The sequence below is a fragment of the Primulina huaijiensis genome, chromosome 2, assembly GCF_012295235.1.
Source record: "Primulina huaijiensis isolate GDHJ02 chromosome 2, ASM1229523v2, whole genome shotgun sequence".
Classification (NCBI taxonomy): Eukaryota; Viridiplantae; Streptophyta; class Magnoliopsida; order Lamiales; family Gesneriaceae; genus Primulina; species Primulina huaijiensis.
In genome coordinates, this window is record NC_133307.1 from 14,751,915 (window position 1) to 14,758,011 (window position 6,097).

Sequence of the window (6,097 nt, forward strand, 5' to 3'; positions counted from 1 at the left end):
TAAATATCATGCTTACTCTCAAGATCAATAATTTCTTAGGATATTCTATAATTTCCAATAACACGACTTTGATAAATCCTTGCACTAAACCATAACATCAAACCTCAAAATCATAAATAAATTTTCCTAAAATACGTGAGTACACGGACCCCGACCCCGGGTCCGTGTACAGGTCTGTCTAGGTACTGCCAAGTAATACTCAAAAGGAATAGGAGGCACGGACCCCGTGCCTAGGTCCGTGAGGGGTCCATGTTGGCTCGCAAAAATGGCTAATCGAAGGAAACAAAGGCACGGACCCCGTGGAGAGGTCCGTGTGCGGGTCCGTGTACCTGCGGTGGCATGAAACTTACGAAAATTCTTAACGTGATATGCTTAACTCCCTCGACTCGACTGCACAGACCAAGAATCAACACCACGAGCTCATCTTAGGCTACTAATTCAATTACCCAAGCCTAAACAATTGTCCCAAAACAACCAAAATCACAATCAACCCAACAAACCCGTGAACGAGACTTTTTGACAACAAACGGTTCTATACGACATTCAATTTCCCAAGCGCCTAACGACAAGAAACGAAGCTTCATTATACATCCCAACATCATAAATAATATACCTATACGCAGCAACGATCACCCGTCGATTCCCAACGAGGCCTGCAACATAAAACTTCAAGAACACAATTTTAGTAAAAGTTGCAGTTTGAGCAGTCCCACCAAAAACTCCATAACTCACTCAATTTTAATTGAAAAATCTTGACTTTTATATCAAATCGAAGGCATTGAAAAGTTCTACATTTTTGTTGTTGAAAGATTTCTCAAAATATGAACCGAAATTTCTCAGTTTTTACCAGAACAATAAAAACGAAAATTTTAGATCTAAAAATCGTTTCAAAAGCTGTCCCAACGTATTTGCTTAAACTTCTACACATCATACACATGATTTTAAGCATAAATTACAACACACGCATAATATGACATGATCGAGAGACGATCCGGAATGAAGGTGGCTCGATTTTCTTGAAAGAAACTCAACAAAATATTGCTGGAAATTTCAGAGGAAAGGAACGATTGCTGAAGAAGAAGTTGGAGAGGAGAGAAATGATATAGAGGTTGATGGAGGAGAGTTTAAAGAAAAATTCTCTTCTTTGCTTAGTCAAATAAAATAATAAACATGTGTGTTTTGTTTATAATGAAGGGGTGTGTGTATACGTGTATGAGTGTGTGTGAAAAGGTGTTGGAATAATTGAATATTTTAATATGTGTGTGTGGTGTGTAATAAACCACCTAATTAGTAATTATAAAGTGTTTTTAAATAAATAAATCATGCTAATAAAAATGTTAACAAATCAACAAATTAATAAAATTCTAATCCCATAATAAATTTACTAAAATCCCCTAATTGATAAACTTTAAAAGTTTAAAAATCCTAAAATGACTTAATATTTAAATTAGGCTTTAAAAATATTAAAAATTCATAAATTATTTAAAATATCTCAAACCTAACTTAAAATAAAATACCACAATTAAAGTCACTAAAAATCATCCCGGTCTCCTTTCCTCGATCCCGCCTCGAATCATCGTCTGAAACATAAAACTCAAGAAAACATTTTAACGTAGATCAATTAAACATAAATATTAAAATAATGAAATTTCATAAATTAAATAAATGCATAGATTTTACGTATACTGATTTTTGGGCTTTACACAAAATACAAGAGAATTTAATTATTGCATGCATGTGGTTTGCGTGGACTCTTAAAATTTTCGGGGCATTACAATCTTCCCCCCTTAAATTGAATTTCGTTCTCGAAATTCGCTTATCCTTAATAAACCAAAGTTTATATTTAGTTCTAGTATCCCAAAAATTCACGCTTCCGCTGCGCTACTCTGATAAAACTTAAATTCTAGAAGGTCTTTACGTCTCTTTGATCCCAATTAAATTTTCCTTCTAAATCTTTATTTGCAAATCGCAACTTAAGAAAACCCATAATGACTTAGTGCTATACTATTATAACCTCGAATTTCAATTTTTCTTACGATTCCCAATATTAAAAAGATGGATGACTATACTTATCATATATTATTTTCCTTATTTTATACCCAAAATGTTCATAAACTTATCATATTTCAATCTTAAAATCACAAATGCATCCGCTAACGTTTAGATTTTCAAGCTTAATATCGATTTATCCTTAAAAACCCTTGAATAAAATTTCTTATAATACTAAAACCAAGATATCCCAAGGTTCCAAATATTTTTAAAAGTCTAAATCACTAAAAATTCTTATCATTTAACCCATTCACTTCTCGCTTATTGCTAAACTAATTCCCAAATTCTTTAAAATTCACAAAATCAATTCTTAATTTCCTCAAAAATCATCCTAATTGGTCCTTAAATTTCAAAAATCCTACGATTAACCCATAAATTCTCCGTATTCTTACTTTTCTTTCTACAAGTTTCCCATAATGAAATTTCAAAAATTTTAAACTTATTTACCCAAAAATCAATTCCTATAACCAATCTTACCTTTCATCAACTTAAAATCCAAATTTTATGCATTTTCTTACTCCCAAGGTCGTTGCAATTCTCGAATAATTATTCCTTATGTCTAGTTCCCAAAAATTAATTCAACTAGTACCCATGAGTCATCAGTATTTTCTTAGCAAGTCTACATGTCCCATAAGCATTCATAATATTCATGATTAATGTTATAGCCCAAAAAGTAGAATGTCAATACTAAAACCCAAAAATCAACATCGTCCAATTCCACCACAAAGCCAACATGCGTTGAAATCAAATAATTTCCTAATTCATATCGTATCACGTATGAAAATTCTAATGCATATAAAACATATATCCTCATACTGCTATTAAACATGTGACGTGAACATATAATTCATGTACTTATGCAGGTAACACCATAAAATCAAATAAAACATGTAAAACTTACAACTTTGAGGCTTGATGACTGATCTTTCTGGTGCTGATGGTGGCACAACCCTTTACAGGACCTTTGCTCTGATACCAACTGAAACGTCCTGCCTTTTTTATTGCTTTAAAAGTGCTAGAAATTTTTTTTTTTTTAAAACCCTTACATAGCATCGGCTGAATCATACACATTTGCATAAAAATATTTTAGAACCATTTTAAAATTAAAACAACCAACTATATATTTGAGAAATACAGCCCATACTATAATTCTCTCAAAAAATCATTCAAAGCATAAATAAAAAGCGTAAAAATCTTTAACATAAATCATAAACATAATTGCGGAAAGCAAGAAGCGCCGGTCCTCGGGTCGTGTGCACCTTCAGTCCAGTCAAGTCAACCATCAAGACCTCCATAAACATTATTATCATAATCATCTGCATCAATCACAACTAGTGAGTCTAAAGACTCAACACGTCATATTCTTGATAACAAGTAATACGTATAAAATCACAAGCAACAGTGAAAAATACTTGTACTTAAAGTATCGTTTTCATGAAAATGCATAAACTTCAAACATGACATTTTCGTAAATATTTTCATGATGCATAAAATTTAAATAAAAACATTTTCATGACATGCATAACATAAACCTTAACATTTTCCTTTTTCCTTAACATGACATAACATAAAACATTTTTCATGATCATAAACATTTTTCCTTTTTCTTTTCCTTTGTTGAATTCAGATCGTAATTGTGACTTTCCTGACATGACATGACATGACATGACGATGGATCCATCTATAAATAACCACAGTACTGGGCGGCGGGGGACACCAGCAACACTCTCACCGGTCAACTGGGCCCTTGGCCTATCATGATCGAATAGAAATACGATCGTCGGGGCTCTCTCTGGGGCCTTTTCCCATAAATGGGCTCCCTCTGGGCCTTTTCCCCTCACGATATTCTCATTCTTCCGTTACCAAAAAACCGTTGCCACATAACCATTACCACATATTCGCAATGATGGAAACACGATCGTCGGGCTCCCACTGGGACCATAACCCTCACGACGTCGCCAACATTAACGAATTAGTCACAATCACTTCACATCCTTCAACATTTTTCATTCACATCACTTTAGAAAAATCCTGAATAATATTTACATTTTCCATTTTGAAACCAAGCATGCAACATGTATTTTAAATGTCTTACTTAAATCATAAAAATCAAATAGACATTTAAAAATCATCATTTAATCATGAACATTTCATAATCAATTAAAAATAATCATAATATCATAAAATAGCATTTAGGGCACTGCCATGACCTTTACTAATTTTTAGGTGTAAAAAGACCGTTTTACCCCTAGACGTAAAATTTTACGTTTTTGACTTTTTCTTGAATTCATTGACTCTAACATGTCCCAAATAATTATTTAAGCCTACATGAATTTTCTCATATTTTTATTTAGCCTAAAACGAGGACTTTTAAATTAATCTTTAAATGTGACGTATTAATGCGTTTAAATCACGAATTAAACCAAACCTTAATATAAAATTCCCATATTAAAAACTTAGACTTACAATAATTATTTAAGCTTAAACCTAATTTTTCATAATTTTATAAAGCTTAAAACTAGACGTTTCCATTAACTCGTTAATTAGCGTTTCGTGTGGCGATTAAATCACGAATAAATCCAAAACTCATTATTTTGATCCCAAATTTTAAACATAACATTTTTAGTATTTATTCTACCCTTCCAAGTCATGATCCACCCACGTGGACCCTTAGATTCATTTTTGGCCTTTTAATTTTTGTTTTGACACCTTATTGAACTCACCGAGCTATCTCCTAATTTACTCGAGCCACGCCCGAGCCACGTTGAGCCAAAACCTAGCCAACCCACCTAGGGACCCTCTTGACCAAGCCCAGCCGGAAAACCAGCCCTGGCCCGCTCAAAAAACGTCCTGGAACTTGGCCCAAAACCTGCATGTGTACGTGTGTGCTTCTCCTAGGATATTTAGGACTCCTAGCCTAACTAGGACACCTCCAGTCCCTAACCACTTGACCCCTCATGACCCTAACCCCCCCTAGCCCACGCCCAGACCAAGCCCAGACCATCCCAACCCCTAGAACCCAAGCACGAAGCTTTTGAATCAAGGAAACACCCTGCGCGTTCTTTACTTCACTTGCGCCAACCACTTCTAGTCGAGCCATCGGCTAACCACTAAACTCCAGCCCCTGCCCCAACCCCTGACCATGACCCTGGGACCCTGATGAACCTACCCTGAGCCCCCCAGCCCCTGCAGCGAGCCCCTTGTCCGCTGCTGTACTACGCCAGCGCGCGAGGAGTCCTTGCTTTAAAGGACTCCTCCTAGGCTACAACCAAGGAGTCATAGCCATGCTAGGACCCTTCCTGACCCTGACCGACGTCCCTTAGGACCCAACACCCTGACCTGGTCGAGCCCCTAAGCCCCATGCACCCTAGCCAAGTTCCTTGAATTTTTGTACAAACCATGCAACTCACGGCTTTATCTTTCTTAATTTTCCCACGGTTCCAGCTCAATTCAATTTCGTTTGCAGCATGTCTCGTGTGTTCTAAGACCCCTAAATTGTGTAAAAACATCCCCTCCAAGTTACCTACCATGGCAGCCCCCTCTTGCAAAGATAACACAAGTTTTGGGACACAAAAACATGCTTTAAACCCATGTGTATGTATAAAAACGAAAATAATAAAAGAGATACTTGTTTTTCATGCCAATCATAATTAAACGCATATTAGGGTGTGATTGATGAGAAAAAGAAGAATTATGGCGTGCCTTTGCGTATTTTACGCACGAGAAACCGTTGACGATTGAAGAACGGCGACGAAGAGACGATGGCTTGATGTTTCCCTTGAAAAATTGATGTTTTTCCCTTCATAAAAATTTGTGTGTGCCGTGACATGGGTTGGGAAGAATTTCAGAATTTGTGAAGTGTGTGGCCGTGTGGTTGGATGCAAGGTGTAGGGTTTAGGTGCTTTAATATATTAAATACACTAATTAAATAGCTCATTAGGCTTTAGGCCTATTAAACCAATCAAATTAAGCTCATTAGTCTCGATTAGGATTTAATAAAATATTAACAAAGTTTTTGTTTAAATAAATTTATGAATTTATTAGCCGG